Below are 21,262 nucleotides of genomic sequence, written 5' to 3' on the forward strand. Positions count from 1 at the left end.
CATTTGGTGCTTTTACTCGATATGCATGTATACAGTAACACAGTGTGTTATGAGAGGAGCATTTCGCACAGGGTCCAGGACACTGGCAGGTGATGGTATGCACTGAAATATAAAATAAAGAGCCTTTACACATTTTACAATGTGTGCTTGTTTCACAGCCAAATGACAGTGACTAAAAAGTACCACACGGGGGCAGTAGTTTGCAAAACAGAGAAGGGAGTCATGGAAAAGAGGCATGCAGGTCAGATGTTGTACTGGGGACTGTTAAAAGAGAAATCAGTCACACATCTGCATGTAGGCCTACAAATACGTACACTGAGATATTCCGGCTTCTGTATGGTGTTTGTTTCATGAGGTGCAGGTTTTGTTCTGTGTATTTTGATTTGCGGCCTTTATTTTGTAGCTTCCTGTGAGAACGGAAGTGTTTTAGTTTGAAAGGAGCACAGACGGGTGTAAATATGGCGATGACGTAAGGAAGATGTGATTTAAATAGTTGCTGCCAGAGTCTTATTACAGAACAATTAAACCATTCAAAGGCTCTGGTTTCTACGTTTTGTCTGAAATTAGGACTGTTTTTGGAGGGTTAATTGATTTTCAGTTGAATGGGTAAAGTTAAGTAGCTAGTTAGTTTTAATAAATATGAGTTTGTAAGGATTCATTCCCTAAGGTAGCGTGTGTTGCTAACTAGCAAAGTAGCTAATGCAATAATGCTTATTTGTAAGTGTAACGTAATTAAGCTAGGTTATTAATTCTTTTATTTTATGGCCTCCCTGTTAGGATTTACGTGGGTTTAATGAACTTTAAAGGCAACAAAAAACTAGAAAATCAGGCAATTAAGACCCATGCCTAAATATCACCTAAAAATTACTTTTAACTGTTGGCGGGCATTCCAAATAATTAACGTTAACATGTCATTTTGCATTTACTCTTCATACTCCAATTGCAGCACAAAGTAAGGTTGTGCACCACTTAACACGTCATGTTTATTTTTATTATCTCGTGTAGGTACTTGAATGTGACGCGGACGAAGTTTTATCCCTGTTCGTGAAGGCAACATCTCTCCCTCACGCTCTCTCTGTCTCTCTGGGTGCTGACAGGTACTTCATGTCAGGTTGTGACTTTGTGCAGACCTCAGTTGAGACAAGTCAGGTTGATGTCATTCGCCGATTGAAACTTTGCAGTAACCAGTGCAGCGTGCCAAATCGAGGCTACTATAAACAGCTGCTCAGACCGGGGGCTCCCACATCAACTCTGCTATTGATCACCAGCAAGTGTGCAGACTACATGCAGCAGTCCGCTGCACCGCATCTGTGTCTCTGTCGCAACTCTCCCAAGGTAAGACCCCTTATGATTTATAAACAGTTGTCGGAGAAACAAATGCAGCAATGCTACAGGACATTTTAGAGGTAATCCACTAGTCAGTGCTGCCTTTCACCTGGCAGGATGCACGTTTGTACACTGTATGTCCACTTGACTTGGACATAATTTAGTGCCTAGTTCAAAGCAAAGATTTTTTAAAAGAGATATAGGAAAAGGCTAAATTAAATCAGCTTTGCACTGACTCTTTGAAATTAAATGTTTGTGGATTGTTGTGTGATTCCCAAATCGTTTCACTTAAAGGACTCTTATATAGATTGACATGTAAAATACTGAATCCTGCTTGTCAGATGTGATTCAGCATCAATAGCATGAAACGGAGTTACACTGTACAGTGAATCCCCTAAAACAATTTTGGTGATACTTGCATTGTAACCTACAGGGATTCAAATAAGAGAAAAATGTGGGGGACCCCTTGTACCATGTTGGACTCTCTCCATAGCCCCTTCAGAAAAACAGATGCTGCTAAGCTGTTTGTAGGTCCACAGTTTCTGCAGAGGGCAGGCAGCTCCTTGAAGGAATGCCCTTACCTCAGAGCTGAGTCATGCAAATTATACCTCCCTTTCCCTCTCTCCCATCTCTTATCTTTTAGCTGTTATCACTGGGCCACAATCATTTAATCCTGAAAATACAAGTTACATTTCATAAACAGCGAGTTCCTTTCAAGCATAGGTTCTTAAATTCATTTTTTGCATACTGTCCTCACAGATTTTTACAAGAGTAGATGAAATAACCAAAATTTGAATTTGCCAATAATAAAAAAGAAGAAGAAGAAACAGCAATATAAACAGCTGCAAGAGTTTTTCACCCCACTGGTAATTTTCTCCGAATTTTTAATACTGATAAGATTCCATACAAGTGATGACTAGTCACAAATTCTCTGCATATCCAACATGTTGTGTTTTATAAGGCAGCAAACAGTGATGCAGAAACATGTTGGCTCACAGCTCCTGAAAATATGTTGGAGATCCAAGCGGGGATGTGGATACAAACCACTGAACAGGTTTTTAGGATGAAATAATCTGTGTGATATTGATTCACTTTTTCAATATACTAATTAGTGTCAGACTACTGATTTAAGTAATATGAGACTGTATTGCTTAAAGGACAAAGTGCAGGAGATAAACTCTGACAGGAAAATGTCTGATTTTATGGGGTTAAATTACACTGCCAAAGTATTTCCTTGTTTCCCTCAGGGCTTGTAAAAGAGATACAGAGACACTTGTATTTAAATAGCCAATAAAGCAAGGAAAATTAGCCTCTGAGAGAACATTCGAATCAGTGTGGGATCAGAGACAAACTTTATATGAAATACAAACCTCCCAGAGGCAAAAATCCAAACCAAATGAAAACTGCTGATATTGTGGTGCAGTGTGATAATAGCCCCTCTGCCTGCAGCACAGACAGTGAAAGTCATCTAGCATTTCACACAAATAAGATGTTTGCAGCTGTGTGGCTACTTAGCTGCAAGCCCAGCCATGCTTGATATGCACCTGTGCGTGTGTGTGTGTGTATGTGTGTGTGTGTGCTGGAGAGAGATAGATAATTTGATGAAGCTGCCAATTGCACAAACCCCTCTGGCAGTGGTTTCAGCTCACACATGTACACGTGCATCAAATGCAGGTAGCTGTGGAGTGCTTTAACTCTACGGAACAATCTGAGATGACATTGTAGAGTAATTGGATAGACTTACAAAAGGAAGATGGAACAAGGGACAAAAAGAGATGAAAAAGATGCATTAAGTGCAGAAATGAAGACGGACTATGGAAATACGCAGATGAGGCACGAAGAGGAGTTAGGAGATAACTGCACATTTACTTCTAAGATTTTGAAGCAGTCGGGAAAGAATAATATTGGAAATAAAAGAAAAGACAGGAAAAAAGATAGGAAAAAGAGGACGAGAATAAGAATGGAGTCAAGTTTGGAGGGTAAGGGGAAAGGGAAAAAAGCAAAGGGAAGATGTTTTTAATCAGTCTCCTGACAAGGATAACTGCCTCCCTGTTGTAAAAACAGTAGTTATTCAGTGTCTAACCTGATCCTCTGAGATATGCTCCTCGTGTCATATTCCAGCTGCCTCTATAGTTACTGTAACCTACAGGTAAACACATTCAGACAGCTTCAGACATGTTCTCTAAAGGCAAGCATACAACCACAGGGAGAAAATGATATTCTGTCAGATGTTTATATTCACACCTCAAAGACAGTTCAGGGGAGGTTACAGGGCATCTCATCATCAGCACACAGAACACTGAGCACAGATCAACAGACATAGGTTTTGTTGGATTTTACGTTGGAAGCTCATCAGCTAATAAGCTTGTGACCCTGGGATACCTGCTGAGGATGCGGAAGGGTTTTCCAACAAGGCTCGGACCACTCTGCCCCAACCAACTCACGCACCGAAGATCTTGCACCATATCCACGTTGCTCTTGTGGTTTCTGCTTGTAGCATAGCATCTTTGATGTTTATTTCACCTAGTTGAGTACATACATCAGAACAGGACAGAAACATGCAAAATCAATTATATAGTGCTTTATATGCTTTGCAAGTGCAACATCAGCACTACTGTTCTGTCTGAGTAAGTTCAGTCACACTTGTTTTATCAAACTTTTTAACAAATAAATACACATTTTAAAAAGCGTTCATGATATTTGTACATTTAATATGTTATTACCCTGGTGTTAAAATGGCATTGCATTTGGTGACATTTATGACTTGTTTATGACTCGAAACTCAAAGTTAAGGACTTGGGATTTGATGTGGGACTTGAGTTCAAAGACTTGAGACTTAATTGTGATTTGCAAAAACAATGACTTGGTCCCACCTATGGTAAGTACACACTGACTATGCCTGGGCGATGATTAATTAATATAATAATAAAGTATTAGTATAGTAATAATATATATATATATATATATATATATATATATATATATATATTGTTTGTTTGTTTCATTCATTTAAGGTGTAGTGCAAACTTAAACTTAATTCATTTCATTGAAGTTTTCATGTGATTTTTGGACATGGATTATATATACATATTTCAAATGTATATCATGATATTGAGCTTAAAATATATAGTGCCATTTGTGGAAGCATTTATATGTTACCAACTACTAACAGTTTGCACTTTGCTTGTTAAATTGTGTACATGTGACAGGCACTCAACTGAACTCTATTAAGTGTACTGACTTTGGTTTTATTCCAGCTGGGATGACTTGGCTTGTATTGTTATGTGTCCTTGTTAGTCATGTAGGACAAGTTGTAAGCAACATTACCTGCTACCTGGATTATTACATCACAGCTGCCTGAGACTGCACCTCAGTGAAAGTGTCTTATTTTCCCTGTGTGCTGTCCTTTTATTTGAAATAATCAAACATGCTGCTGTCTGGCTCAGTAACAGGAGCTGGAATTGCCTTGGTGGTGATGCTGATGTTATTTTTGCAGCTTAATTCAATTGGTTGGATTGTGTCAGTCTAATGTGATTGGCAAAACGGATGCCCTTGGACCGTAGAAGGCAGCCAATACAGACATTAGAGAGTGACTGAGTAAATGGAAAACTGTCCTCTAATGCTGCTGTGGCTGCTCTGAACTTTGAGTTTGATGTTTGACCATAGTTGCTTTGGTATTTGGTGAGTGTTTGTCAAATAGCCTGGCCTGTTTTGATCATTCAGTAAATGGGATGCTGAGATAGGTCAATTAATAGAATATAGATTGACCTGTACAATTTATTTTCTATATAATGGGCACTGTGACAGTACTCCAGAGAAATGTGGTCATGGGAAAACGCTGAGGTCAAATCCACAGGGAGAGGAGCGGAGAGGAAGCTTGGATTGGATCGGACAGGAAGAGGAAACCTCTAGGGACTATGGATTCAGTTTTCTTGATAGTGAACTTATTCACTGGTTCTACTGGGAATACTGTTCATCAGCGCTCACTTCTGCTCATCAGTGCTGACCTATTCTCTCCTACTCTCTCAGGTCCTGTCAGCACTATTGGGAATGTGTACAAGCATGCTCTTCCATTGTAAACAAAACACAAAAATGCCAGTGCTGTAAAAATGACATCCCCAGGAGTTCAACATGATGAAACCTTTCCCTTTGGCATCCCTGCTGAGTTGCTCCTGTCTTGTAAGGACAACCAGTGTTTGTTCTAACCCAGAAAAGGAAGTCTGACCTCCCCAAAGGACATGCAACAAATGCATAGTTTTCCCTTTTTTTCTAGCAAAGAGTCTCTAACCCCTTTAAACTGCTCTCCTTCCACCAAGTCTTTAAATTCATTCGTTTGCCTGGTAAAGGGTCTGTGATCTCTCAGGAGTTTTCAACCAGCCATGTGGAGCCCTTTGGAAGTTTTATGAGATAAACCAGATAAACCGCTCACACTTATCAAGAAAAGGCCTCAACACTTTAAAATGACATACAGCTGTTCAATAGTCTGTAATAGGCTGCTCAGTTGTTACATGGATCATCTGGCTGAAAGATGCTGTAAGAAGTCCTGATATCTGCGTGCAGTAGACGAGGACAGAGCTGTAGACAGACAGGGTGTGGCCAGCGCAGGTTTCATTGGCATCCTCGTGCTGTACAAGCTTCTCACTTAACCCCAGTTGTTCAGACTTTAAGACTTGATGGCACATTTTTATGGTAATCATATGGAGGGCACTCTTACTTGGACCCTTTTCCCTCTGTGATATCCCTTTTAAATGTGTGAAAGTGAAACAAGGCAATTTGGCAGCAGTAAAAGGTGACTGAAATGTCTGGTAAACTTCACACAGAGCATTCAGATTTACTGGTTTGTGAAGTTTAATACTGAGGCAGGCCTGATGTTGGTGTGTCTATGATTTCCCTGAGTTATTAATTTGTTTATACTTCACTAAGTAGTTTATGTAGTCTGCATCAATTTAAGGGCTTTAACAGATCAAGACAAAGACAAACTGTATGTTGCTTTGACTACTAATTAAATCATCGCTTTAAGTATGGTGCAACACTACTTTGTTGTGATGCATGTTACTTGAGTACTCCATCAAAATAACCTCCTGTAGGAAGACGATTTAAGTTGATGTATGAAGTGGGCAGTAAGAGATGAAGATGAGTTGTGTAAGTGTGCATATTTGCAACATCAGCATAATGTGTACCTAGCTTACCAGAATGAAAGAGCCAGTAATGCCAGTGACTCTCCACTAGAGTGCTAGACACATTTACCATCAGTAACACTGCTTTCACTATGAGGGGACACACACATAAACAAACAGGACACGGTTTGTTTCTGGGGTATACATTAAAAACATTTGAGGTAGTAGTTATAGAGCATAAAGGCATTTTGTAACACAAATCAAATTAATGTCGCAATACTGGACAGTTTCACAGCAATACTGAATTTTTATATGATTGTTGCATAAATGAAGAATATGATGATTTCCAAAGTGCTTGATTTAGCATAATTTGACATTTCTTTCTGGTTATGAGTTTCTCCCTTAAAGGGATAGTGCACCCAAAAATGAAAATTCAGCCATTATCTACTCACCCTCATGCGAGGGAGGCTCAGGTGAAATTTTAGAGTCTTCACATCACTTGCGGAGATCCGAGGGATGGGTGGGTAGCAGCACGACTCCACCTAATGCAGGCTGACGGTGCCCCAGATTAAAATGTCCAAAAACACATAATTGAAACCACAAAGTATCTCCATACTGCTCATCCGTAGTGATCCAACTGTCCTGAAGCCCCGACATAAAAAGTTGTTTTGGCGAGACCGTGAGACATGGGCACCGCCTTCATGTGTGTTCACGTGCTTGCTTTCGCTGGATCTCCGCAAGTGATATGAGGACTCTAAAACTTCACCAGAGCCTCCCTCGGCATATGGGTGAGTAGATAATGGCTGAATTTTCATTTTTGGATGCACTATCCCTGTGATTATATTGAGAAGCCATAACCAGAGAATGAACTACATCAAAATAAATATCACTATAAAGATAAAAAATGACATATACTATGACATAAGATTATCCATATTGGCCAATTCTAGACCTTGTACAATTCAGTGGTATACCCAGAGATCTATTTTAAGTCATGTTTATGTAATAATGATAATTTGACAAATGCATGCAACTGGAAGTCAGGTGGTGTTTTTTTCTGAGAACGCTCTCAAAAGTACCGTTTTAAGTTTCATCTTTCATCTGCTGTAGGTCATTGGCTTTCTGTGCACAAGAAAAGGCAAAGTCTAAATCATGGTAAATCATTTTTTTTAACGTAATAACATTGGCATCATGTTAAAATCCAGACAGAGTAAGAGGGTAAAGAGTGTTCCTTGTGATACCTGCCTGATGCTGTATATATCCTGTGTGTAAGCTCATTGCTGTTGGGACATAGAGGTCATTCATTCTCCTGAATGACCTCCACTTCTCCATTAGGTTAAACTGGAAATGGTGCTTGATACTGACAGGAGTCCATATACTGTATGAACGACTCCCCTGATCTGCATGATGACACACTCATAGATTAGATTGATACTGTATGATTGAAAGAGAGGGCTTGTGTGTGTATATGGTGTGTGTGTGTGTGTGTGGGTGTGTTTGTGCGTGTGTGTGTGTGTGTGTGTGTGTGTGTGTGTGTGTGCATCTGACGATGGATCCTGGGGTCCAACAACCTTTGGTGACAGTCAGTGACATCACTTAATGTGATTGGGTGGGGTTGGGGGGTTCACTGCACATGCTCAGCTACTGCCTCTTTGCCTGACAAGGTTTTTGTTGTGTTCTGTCTTTACCAGTGACCACACACACTGATACAAACACACATGCATAAAACATAATGACAGTGCAACCCCCTACATGCATGTGTGCTCTGCCACTCAAGCAACACAATGCACAAAGGACACTGACAACACACAAACAACGATGCTTCCTGACAACACACATGTATTCAAATACAGCAGAGAAAGTCAATATTGTTTTCATCAATAGAAATTTGTTTCCTATTGATCTGGAACAAGATTATTAACATATATTACACATCGTTTCCATATTGAGGATTGCAGATTATGAAACTGTCAGCATTTCAGAAGAATATCAAAAATCGATAATGCAAATGTTTGTAATCAGTTGATTAGCTGGTCTTCACTTCTTTATATTTGTCTTTTAAACAGAATTGGAGGTGTGTTTTTGTTATTGTTGTTGTGCTGCATTATTATTGCATGAAAATGGCCTGAAACGGTTGGGATCAGTAAGCATATACAAGATGAGTCGATATGACATTCCCTTCGATATCTCCGGTCGTGTTAGCCCATGATGGGGAATGTTTAAAATCAGTGAGCAGATCAATAAGATTCATGGCAATAGTTGATTTTAAAATGATTTTTTCCACCAGTGTGATGAAGAACCATGATTTTCAGACATACCAGTCTGGTAATTTAATCTAATAACAGTTTCTCAATTGATTTTGTGCTTTGATTTGTTTTTGTTTTTTTCCCCTGTTCATTGGTTGTAATGACAACATGACAAGGAAGCCTAGTTTAGTTCAGAGAGTTTAATATTTTGAACCTGGACCATCAGTATTTGGGTCAGGTAGTTTATGGAAGGTTTGTCAGATTTAGTGTAATGCAACTGTTATTTCAATGTATCAGCTATCTAACTGACATAAGTATCAGATCGGATGCAGCATCGTCAAATTCCCAATATTAAAGGACTTGGATTGGAAATGGAACATCCCTAGTAAAAGGCTGAGGGTCCCTTATTTTTTCCTGTTCTGTTTGGTTCTGATCTGTCCTGTCCTCGTCTCTGTCTGCAGATATACTGTAGACATTTTGCCTGCCAACAAACATTCATTTTCTAAAGGGAGTCAGTTTTAACTCAGCAGATTTTCTCCACCAAGTCTGTATATACTCACCAAGATTTATCTTGACATGTAGCACTGTCATCATTTATTAATTTACCATGTGTTCATGTACAGTGTGTTGCTGTGGTGACAGCCCTGTGCTTCTTGGTAAAAATGATTTGTGGTAGTAATCAGCAGTGGTGTTGGGCTGATATCAGCTCTTACTCCCAGTGTCCAGTTCCAGTATTGCTGCTGTACATTCTGTTTAATTTTCTTTGGCTCTATCTTGACTGGGCGCAGATACAGACACAGTTGTATTCTCAGTCCGGGCTGAGACTGAGACATCATCACCCAGGGGTGTTTACAGCACAAAGTGTCTGTAGTGTTGCTGCTAATCGCCCATTAGACTGATAAAGAGCAGGACTTGGCTACAGAGCTAAAGAGCTGCCTCGCTGTGAAAAATAAACAGCCTGCTCGCATATGTCTTGTACAGATGTGCATGTAGTTTTTAAAGGTTGTAGCAGTAGCTTTCTGACTAACATTACCCTATTCAGCTATTCTCAATGCTACTTGGTTTTACATTGAAGTGACCTTGTTTGAAATGGGACTGCCCATTGTTTTGACGACCCATAATTCTGAAACCCCATTAAGCTGAAAAATGGCCCATTTGACTGAAAGTACAGTACAGGCCAAAAGTTTGGACACACCTTCTCATTCAATGCGTTTTCTTTAATTTCATGACTATTTACATTGTAGATTCTCACTGAAGGCATCAAAACTATGAATGAACACATGTGGAGTTATGTACTTAACAAAAAAAGGTGAAATAACTGAAAACATGTTTTATATTCTAGTTTCTTCAAAATAGCCACCTTTTGCTCTGATTACTGCTTTGCACACTCTTGGCATTCTCTCGATGAGCTTCAAGAGGTAGTCAACTGAAATGGTTTTCCAACAGTCTTGAAGGAGTTCCCAGAGGTGTTTAGCACTTGTTGGCCCCTTTGCCTTCACTCTGCGGTCCAGCTCATCCCAAACCATCTGGATTGGGTTCAGGTCCGGTGACTGTGGAGGCCAGGTCATCTGCCGCAGCACTCCATCACTCTCCTTCTTGGTCAAATAGCCCTTATACAGCCTGGAGGTGTGTTTGGGGTCATTGTCCTGTTGAAAAATAAATGATCGTCCAACTAAACGCAAACCGGATGGGATGGCATGTCGCTGCAGGATGCTGTGGTAGCCATGCTGGTTCAGTGTGCCTTCAATTTTGAATAAATCCCCAACAGTGTCACCAGCAAAACACCCCCACACCATCACACCTCCTCCTCCATGCTTCACAGTGGGAACCAGGCATGTGGAATCCATCCGTTCACCTTTTCTGCGTCTCACAAAGACACGGCAGTTGGAACCAAAGATCTCAAATTTGGACTCATCAGACCAAAGCACAGATTTCCACAAATCTCTTCTGCTTGTTGCCTCTCCTTAGCAGTGGTTTCCTAGCAGCTATTTGACCATGAAGGCCTGATTGGCGCAGTCTCCTCTTAACAGTTGTTCTAGAGATGGGTCTGCTGCTAGAACTCTGTGTGGCATTCATCTGGTCTCTGATCTGAGCTGCTGTTAACTTGCCATTTCTGAGGCTGGTGACTCGGATGAACTTATCCTCAGAAGCAGAGGTGACTCTTGGTCTTCCTTTCCTGGGTCGGTCCTCATGTGTGCCAGTTTCGTTGTAGCGCTTGATGGTTTTTGCGACTCCACTTGGGGACACATTTAAAGTTTTTGCAATTTTCCGGACTGACTGACCTTCATTTCTTAAAGTAATGATGGCCACTTGTTTTTCTTTAGTTAGCTGATTGGTTCTTGCCATAATATGAATTTTAACAGTTGTCCAATAGGGCTGTCGGCTGTGTATTAACCTGACTTCTGCACAACACAACTGATGGTCCCAACCCCATTGATAAAGCAAGAAATTCCACTAATTAACCCTGATAAGGCACACCTGTGAAGTGGAAACCATTTCAGGTGACTACCTCTTGAAGCTCATCGAGAGAATGCCAAGAGTGTGCAAAGCAGTAATCAGAGCAAAGGGTGGCTATTTTGAAGAAACTAGAATATAAAACATGTTTTCAGTTATTTCACCTTTTTTTGTTAAGTACATAACTCCACATGTGTTCATTCATAGTTTTGATGCTTTCAGTGAGAATCTACAATGTAAATAGTCATGAAAATAAAGAAAACGCATTGAATGAGAAGGTGTGTCCAAACTTTTGGCCTGTACTGTACATTTGTATGACAGCCTGAAAACAAATTTGAATTGTTCAGAAGGACTGTTTCTCTGACAGTACTCTCCCAACCAGAAGCATATGTATTATTATTATTATGAAAGATGATGTTGTCAGACCTACGTATTGCAAAGGCATGACTCACCCTACTCAACCTCTAATTGGGTTTAGGCGTGGGGAGTGAGATTGGTTGGGGGTTAGGGTAAGAATATCAAAGTAGGCCAAACAGAAACAGAGTAGGGCAGGTAATGCATTTGCCATAGTAGAAAGATCTAATGACATAATTCTGCATAATAATTAGCCAGGTGCTTATGTGGTGAATTTTCTGAGAAATGGCCCCTCAAGGCAATGGGTGCTTGTTTTCCAGCTATAATACTAATGGTTTTTGGTTAAATTGGACATTTTTCGGACTATCGAGGCTTTGGAATCATGGGCCATTGGAACAATGCCATGGCACCATTTTAAATAGTGTAATTTTTTAGGCACAAGTCAACTTCCTGTTAAAAGTCCTAGCAAAAACCAGAAAAAATAGGACTCTAAACTAACACATAAACTGAAACAGCCATCTTTAATCTTTTTACAGATCTGGTGCTGTAGAAGAGTTTTGCGTTGCAGTTTGTGAACCACCTTGAAAATTATCAAATTACATCTTGCACAGACTGAAATGGCTTGGATATTTTTAGTGAAACCTCCCACATCTGTGCTTGCAGTTCCTAGTTCCTTCTCCCAGACCCCCCCTAAAAGGATGTGAACATGTATCATTTATGCCTTGTTATACTTTCCAAAAGCCACCTAGTAATACACTGGCAGATTCCAGAACCATTACCAGTGAAAGGTCACTGAGCAGAGAGGAGATGAGTAATCTCAGTTGTGCGGCTCTCATTTTTAATTAGATTACATGCAGTAATTGCACATAACATTGAATTAACCACTGTGTGAGATTAAAGAATGAAGGTTTTACAATTTGTAATTTTGGTATCGATTTCAGACTTTGATAACCTGTTTGGGTTGTTTGTTTCACTGCTTATCTAACTTGCATTGATCTTGTGTTTCTTCTCTGTGTTTCAGGTTTCATCTGAAAGTGTGTGAGTGTGTGTACGTGCCTGTGTGTGTATATATGTTACCATGAAGCACCAGTCCATCTCCCGATGGCTGAGCCAGCTGGGGCTGCCGCAATACTGCCCAGCGTTGGAGCAGGAATATGATGGTGTAGAGGTAATACAAACACATGTACTATCAGAAACCAACAAACGTGCCAACATCTAAAGAGACATTTACACACCTGGTTATTTATTTATACTATTTGGTAAATAATAGCTGAAAACAAGCTTAGCTTTATCTGTGAAAGCTTTCAAGGCAGCAGCTGACCAAACGCACTGAAAAGGTGACAGGAACAAGTGCCCAAACTTTCTGTAAAAATCTGTACGAGCATAGTCAACGACTGTCATTTGTTCTCCCCTGACATAAAAAAAAACCATTTAAAGTAAGTAGTTAAACCATTGCAAACTGTTTGCAGGTGTTTAGTGTAGATTGTTAACACTTTTAATCATTTCCACAATAATTTTGAGACACTATAAAAGACTGTCAGCCTCTCTGCTGTGCAGTAAACTGAGTGCCAGAGTCAGATTTAGTGGGGAATCAGAATCAGCTTTATTTGCCAAGTATGTGTGGACATACAAGGGATTTTATTTCAGTTTTTGCATTGCTCTCAACATACTTACTCACAAATAAAGAACAAAAACAGCTAAGAACAAGGAAAACAAAGCCAGACATATAAAGGCAATGGCCCAGACACACCAAACCACCTTCAGAGAACTAGCAGTGAGGAATGCCCCCTGCTGCGTTGCCTGATGTCACTGTGTCTCCGCCAAAAAAGTTGCACATGAACACACCGCAAAGACTACAGCCGACAGTCAAAGAGCCCATACTTTGCACCAGCGTGAGAGAAAATAATTCTCCACACCAGCAGATGGCAGAGGTCTGTAATCCTCATTAAAAAAGGGAAACCGGAAGACTATCTTGACGCTAGTTAGCCAGTTAGCACATTAACAACACAATCCAAGGTTAAAAAAGGTACCATACTTACCGTGCAACAGGGAACAATCCCAAACCATCCCAAAACGTTTCTGCTAAAGAGCTCAGTGGATGCAGGGAAATAATCTTACCTTATGTAACATGCTTGTTTTGGTCTCACTCCATCTTGACTTCAGCTTTTTGTTTACTTCTCTCACGTCCATTTCTCTTCTCGTGCTCTGGGCTGATCTGCCAGTCAGAGTGATTTCATTCACTGATGGGCTCCACTGTCGCCGATGCCAATTCAACATGTTGAATCGGCCAAAAAAAGGCCTGACAAGGGGCAAGACACACTGCACCGACGAGGGTCACATGAATACGCTTAACCATCAAGCAATTTTTGTATGGCTACAAGAGTTTGCTTGTCAGGAAAATATCAGGCTGTTAAAGGTGTTTTTTAGGACAACCAGTGCAACCCTTTTTTGCTTCTGTCAGTCTCCCACTCTTTGTCCTGTGACTCCTAAATAATGAGCTTTTTGTCAAGTATTTATTCTCACAAATAACTACTCGAACATGGCATTGTGGGTCTAAGATTATGCACGATTCAGATTTTTTTTTTCCCCAAACTGATTTTGCTGGGTGAAATTTGACATTTCACAAGAGCTGCCATGTTTTCCAGTCAGAAAACCCAAAGCAAAACCCAAACACCATCCCCCTGACTATCCACAGTGCATCCTTAGTGATGCCAGTAGTGGTCAGGGCGGCACCAGTAGAGACAACTTTTTGCAAGAGGTTTCTGTAGAGACTGGTAGTTCTTTACAATAGGCCTGTTTCCACCGCAGGAACTTCGGGGTAATTTTATGGGGCCAGGGCCGTTGGTGCGTGTCTCCACTGCAGGAACCACCCCCGAAGGACAGAGTTCAATCAATCAATTCCGGAACTTTTACAGGGACTAAACAAGTCCCTGCCTTGGAGTAGGTACTCAGAACGGCCCTGAGAAACTCCTGGCTGGGGCTTGGGGATTACTTGGTGCTGATTGGATATACTCAAGGCAGGATGTGACGTTTTGTTAACCATTAGCTGTTTTTTCACAGACCGTTTATGGAGTTATTACAGACACCGCGTCTGTAATAACTCCATAAACGGTCTGTGAAAAAATATTTTTTCCAGTGGATATCTTAGTTACAACATGATTGAGGTAGCAAAGCAGTTTTGTGTTGCTGTGTGTGGTATTTATTCAGTTTTGGGAAATCACGATGTCTAGAAAGCATCAGCTGACAGGGACAGCTAACAGCAGCAGCAAAGCTAACATCGGGAAAAAGCCTCCCATTGTCGGATACGACATGAAACTACTCCAGTTAGCTCAATCATGTTGTAACTGCTGGAAAAAATCTGCTGGAAAAAATAAAATAAAAATAAAATATTTTTTTCACGGACCGTGACCGGAGTTATTACAGACACGGCTAATGGCGTCCCTACGCCCCTACGTTGCCCCGGTCAAAATGGTCGCGTAACGATTACGTCACATACAGAGCTCAGTAACTTTACAGGAACCTTCCTCCTACTTCGCTCTCTCAGTGGAGACACGGCGGTTGAGAGGGCCGAGCGAGAGGACCTTCCTGTAGTAGTTCCTGCCCCCCAAATAGTACCACGAACTTCTTCAGTGGAAACGGGCCTAATGAGAGTTAGTTATGCAGTTAATTTACTAATTATACCGAAGTATGCTCAGTTTACTAAAATGACAAAAAGCCCAAGTGACTTCTAGACATAGAGAATTTGGGTTTTGGGGCTTTGACATATCTGTCTGTGAGATTTCGGCTTCTACCCCAACACAGTGGGGTTTTGTGGTGCTCAAAGCTGCTGCTGTGAACACTTTTGATAAAGCAATGGCTCCTACTGAGATTCAGCACGTAAAACTGACACTATGTGAGTGGCCAGACTCCGTTAGGGGCAAGTGAAAAACTATGTCTTTGTTAATTTGGATGAACTGACCTTTTAATGTGTCTTTTTATAAGGGAATTTCAGAAAATGTTTGATGAAACCATGTTGTATAAGAAAATGTCTTTGCTCCGGCAAAACCAATTGTTGTTATTTGGAATGTTTCCCACAGCAGCTTAATAAAGCAGCCTCATAAAACTTAATCACAGGCCTTTTAGAGTGGATGAACTGTGATGTGGTGGCTGTTTTAACATCTAACCATTAGCCAACTTCAATCCAAACGTTACGCAGCCATTGGCTAGGAGATGGGATTGATTAGCCAATAAGACATGAATTATTCCATTACCTCCTGCTAATGTTTACCCAGAATGCATTGGTGTAATTAGTGAAGGCATAATGGGTAAAGCTTATATAGAAGAAGTGAAAGGGGCCAGAAGAGAGAGAAGGAGAAAACAAGGTGAGACGAGGATAGGAAAGTGTTGTTCTCGTCTCATGTAGTGTTAATGGAGTTTAGATTTAGGTTTCTGTGTGAAATATCTTCTCAAAGTTAAAGGGCTTACTGAGCTCAAATCTACATACAACCAGTAAATTTCATTGTGCACTGAAAAGAATTCCTTATTCCTATAAATGGCAATACAGCTACTGGCACCTCTCTTGCTCTCCACTTATTGCAGTTATCGGGAGCATAAGGACTAAGAATCATACTCTGACCTCTGCTTGACCATCCTCCATTCATATTGAGCTCGGCTTAGCGTTGCTAACCTTTCTCTGGTGGATATTATAACAACATTATCCAACTCAGTGCCTCCTAGCCATTCAGGCTGCTTGTTAACACAACATACTGACAAAACCAACACAGCCAACATCATAAACACTTCCAACAGCTCCAGGCACGTCTCCTGACTCTTTGTTTCAGTGTGGTGCACAACATTTGTGTTTACACTTCATTATGAGCCACAAAATTTCAGGTGCATCACTGACGAACTTAGCAAACAATTATGCATTTCATTCTTATGTTTAATTATGTAACTTTGTGCAATCAAAACAACAGTATGGTTTGTGTAAATGGAGTGAATGCACAGCTTCTTGTTTAGCAGGGATCAGATTCTGTTGCAGCCCCAATTAATGATTCGTTCTCACTGCAGTGACCCAAAGTCATCTTTTAAAATGTCCTTTTTGAGAAACTCTTGTCATATCAGGATGTGAAAACACGACAACAAGTTAAAAGAGCCTAAAAAGGTTTACAGGCTCACTGGATTCATTTTCATATCAGTGATTTTGATGTTCAGATTTGTATTGCCCAGTGCTGTCTGTACCACACTGCTCGACCTTTTCCCTCACAAGCACCTTCATCGTTGCAACAACATTCACGAGGGCAAAAACAACATTGACAACTGCTATACCAACTCTCCAGAGGACTGGTATGAGAGTTCATATTGGCGCTCAGCTCTGCATGATCTGGAAAAGAAAGAGAAAAAGAAAACATGTCAACTTGCTGTTGGACACAGAGGAGACGAGAACGACAGAGGGAGGGGGAGATGGATTCTGAGATAGATTAGGCTTGTGATATGCCAGTCCTGTCTCACACACACACACGTATGCATGCACGCATGCACACGCACACACACACACATACACACAGTCAGGGTGTATGTGTTACTCATGTTAACATCAGCAGAACTAATGTAGTGTCTTCTTCTTTAACCTACTAACATGTCATTACAGAGCTGTCGAGGCATGTTAACCACAATGACCAGCTGTGTGTGTGTGTGTGTGTGTGTGTGTGTGTGTGCGCATACTAATATGTGCTTGTACATCTGTATCTTCAGCCTTTATTACTTTCTGTGTTTGTTTGCATATGTTTTTTAATTTTTTTTTAATGTACTTTTCTGTGCCTTGTGTGCATGCATGTGTGTGTCTATCGCATGTGTATGTGAGTTTGTGACTTTGTGTGTGTTTGTGTGCACGTGCAATTGTGCAACTGGCTACATTGGTATGCAGGTATGTGCGTGTGGTTGTGGATGCGTGTGGAACTTATAACTTGTGTATCTGACTAAGAGTGACTGTAATTTGATTGTGCGCTGTTTCTGTGAGTTTGCCGTGTGTGTGTGTGTGTGTGTGTGTGTGTGTGTGTGTATGTGTTTATATTCATGGGTTGCCCACTGTATGTGTGTAGTCTAAATAGAGCTAGTGTTTGTGATGAACTAAAAGAATGGTCGTATTGTTGAGAAACCAAAACAACAAGGCCTTGGTTTGAGCTGGGTGCGTCCTGTGATGACACACTGTGTGTCATTTACGTGTGTGTGTGTGTGTGTAGCTCCTTTACTGTACAGGGTTGAGATCTGGTTCAAAGACTTTGTGGCTCTCCTTCAGTGGTCTATTTCAGGGGTCGTTTATGTTAATACCATGGTGAGGGTTGGAGTGAGGCAGGGTGTGTTTTTGTGTGTGTGTGTGTTTAGGACAATGCTTTAATGACAGGAGCAGAATGAGGGGAGGAGACGGCACACTTTTGGGGAGATAAGAGGTCACCAGTGGTCTCAGCGATTTTTCTTTCTCTCTGCTGGAGCCACCAACCTGTCTAGACAAACTGTGTTTTTCTTATCTTCTACCAGGCACAACAGGATCTTCTCTGTGAGAAAATCTAAAGTCAGGTGTTGGTCCTCATGTTCTGAACGTTATTCGACCAGTTTCTGAGGAAAACACCTCGATAATTTAAGATCCAACATCACTACTTGTTTGTGACAAGCAGACTTGTGTGTTTCAAGTAGTGTAGTTAAACATTTCACACACAGCGGTAGTTTAACCTTTAACACGGAAACAAGGCATGTTCTGTTAAAAACTCTACCCCCTCTTCTCAGTGTCATAAATCTGTCAGTGGTTCAGGCTATGGTTCGATCTCTGTCTAAACAAGTGCATGGGCCTGAGGACTGCTGACAACCTAAAATGAAGCAAAATTATGAAATGTGAGAAAAGGAGAAGGAGAGGAAGAAGCAACCAGAGAGGAAGGGAGATGACTTGGAAAAAGAGGAAGACAGAGGAGAGTGTCCTTCTCTCTGACTGTCTGTGTCCCATACCTCTGTCAGACAGAGCAGTGACCCTGGAAATATTCTGGTTGTCAATCAGTGTATAGGTGTCATCTCAGCAGGGGTGGAATGTAACTAAGTACATTTACTCAATTACTGTACTTCAGCACAAATTGAAAGTATTTGCACTTTATTTGAGTATTTGTAGTAGTATTTGTATTTCCATTTTATGCCATTTTAACACAACAAACATGTGATGATCTTATAGAGTATGATTATTACACTAGATTAAACTACCCAACAATATACAAGTTTTATATGACCACAACAGGAAAATGCAATATACGTACACATCAATGCAGCAGTAATATTTATCCAAAAACATAGTATATAATAGGCGGCATGGTGGTGCAGTGGTTAACATTGTCCCCCCACAGCAAGAGGGATATGAACCTGAGGTGAGGGGGTTCGAACCCAGGGGTGGTGGAGCACCTCTGTGCGGAGCCTGCATGTTCTCCCTGTGTCAGCGTGGACAATCTGTGGGTACTCTGGCTTCCTCCCACAGTCCAAAGACATGCAGGTTAATTGGTGACTCTTAATTGCTCACAGGTGTGAATGTGAGTGTGGATGGTTGTCTCTCTTTATGTGTCAGCCCTGTGATAGTCTGGAACAGGGAACATTTGACTGCAAGTATGTTTACTTGAAGCACTTAACATTTTGCTTATAATATTTACATACTTTTACTTAAATATATATTTTTTTTTTTACTTAAGGAAAGGACCTGAATATGTCTGTCACTGCATCTGATGCTGGTCAAAGTCAGAGTTGAGACTATGGTGATTTTGATGTCAAAGTTCGGTTTGTACTCTGGGTTGCGGGGCTACATTTGATTGTCTCATTTATTTGGCATGATTATAGTGTGAAAGGCAATCTATATAGTAGGAGTAATGTTTATAAGCCTGAGATACAATACTACAACTGTGACCTAAGCATATAAAAACACGCTATACAGACTGTACAACATTTTTCTCTTTAATTGAAATAATATACCTAACTTGTATTTTAAATATTGTTTTTATTCACATGCCCTTTCTTTAATGTTTGCCATATTTCACTGTTAACAGTTAAAGCTTCTGTGAGTTTCTATAGATGTTGTAGCTTGGGACAGTGTGGTTCCTGTGGGTGGTGGGGTCAACCAGCAACACAGGCGAAAAGCTAAACCAATGAGCAGAAAGTGTCTGACAGCTGCACACTGGTGCAGATTCTCAATAACTTTGGTCAATATTAGTGTCTCAACTATTTATGAGAAGTTCACATTATACATTATCTGGAGCATCATCACTTCAGATTAATTTCATGTTTCTGTTTCTATGTTTCCCAGGACCTGCTCCACCTCTCAGAGTATGACCTCTTGGAACTCGGAGTCCACAATCACCTCCACCGCCTACACCTTCTCACTTCTTTACGCCTCCTCCAGGAGCGAGAGAGGAGAAGAGGTACTCACATACATACAGTCACACACACACAGAGTTGACTAAACATTATCTTTCCTTATCTGTTCCATCAGGTTGTTGATTCTGGCTCCACGTTTGAGTCTCCATCTCTCCGTCTCTCTCCCTGTGTACCCTGTGAGAGTAGACAGAACAACAGAGACGGATAGCATTAGTGTCATGTAAAGACATGCTTATGCCTAGGGGGTGTCCAGTGGTGGGGAGGGAGTTGTCTGGTGGAGGACAGTACTGTGTCGCACACACAAATGTGAACACTTCTAAAGCTGTCAGTAAATAAGGAGAGGAGTGCTGAGGCCTGCAGTCCCGCTGGGTTTAATCACCTCTAGAAGTGTGTGTGTGGATGTGTGCGTAGGTCTGTGTGTGTGTCTGCCTGCTTTGTTTGCCCACTTTCCCATGCATTATACTGTGAAATCCAACTGTTGTCTTGGTGACTGAGTCGCGCACAAATTCAGTTTATACCGAGTGAAGAAATTATTTTAGTGAGACCTGTCGACCCCTGCAACTTTTTCACATTATATTAAAGACATTAATATACTAGAAACAATATCAAAAGTGGTGTGTTTGCACAGGCAGAATATCCAGTTTGCAACCAGAACAATGCGTCATGCTTCAATCCACAGTGTGGAAATGTTGTCTTGGCCAAGAAGACTTTCTGAAGTTGTTAAAGGAAGCAGGGACTGTAAAGACTATAAAGAGTCTCCTCCTATGTCATAGTCAACCCAGCAATTTGCTGGCCCATCTGGAATGGTGTTAAAAAACAAAAGCAGACCTCAAGCTGCAGAGAGTATCAAAACGTTTCATTTGCAGCAGCTGCTTGACAGAAGTTACATTTTGTGCAAATTAAATTTTGTTGCTATAGTAATTTCCTCCGTGGGACTATAACAGTGTTAAGAGGCAATAAAAAATGTTGGAAGTCTTGAAATGGCTCATATAAAGATGCAACATGTATAAGAGATGAAAAGCCTCCTACACAATGCCATGTTTAACTATAGTGGTATATTTACTAAATAAACACATCATGGTGTTCATAACCTTAAACCCTCCTAATATAAACCAGTTCCACCAAGCTGTCTGGCTCAACAACAAAATGATAACCAAAATTCAGTGAAGCAGCACAGAAGCCAAGAACTTTTCTGGTGTGCATTTTCAGTCAAACAAACCATAACTGTGTGATATTTCAATTAATTTAATCATACTGCAGTTATGATAAGAAATAATAATGTGCTGTACAAGGAAAGAATATTGATACAATGGGCTTAGAGGGATATTTTGTGGTCCACTGCATTACACACCTTTTAAATGCATTGATATTTCATTTAGCAAGTTT

General features: G+C 40.6%; 1 long non-coding RNA gene across 1 annotated transcript; it reads left to right on the forward strand.

Moving 5' to 3' along the window:
* Positions 1-1,150: 1,150 nt before the first annotated feature.
* Positions 1,151-19,874, forward strand: LOC144463691 (uncharacterized). The gene is made up of 3 exons (XR_013491726.1): positions 1,151-1,335; positions 12,519-12,665; positions 19,806-19,874. It is a non-coding gene; the product is annotated as an uncharacterized LOC144463691 (long non-coding RNA).
* Positions 19,875-21,262: the final 1,388 nt, after the last annotated feature.

The sequence above is a fragment of the Epinephelus lanceolatus genome, chromosome 6, assembly GCF_041903045.1.
Source record: "Epinephelus lanceolatus isolate andai-2023 chromosome 6, ASM4190304v1, whole genome shotgun sequence".
In the NCBI taxonomy this organism is placed as follows: Eukaryota; Metazoa; Chordata; class Actinopteri; order Perciformes; family Serranidae; genus Epinephelus; species Epinephelus lanceolatus.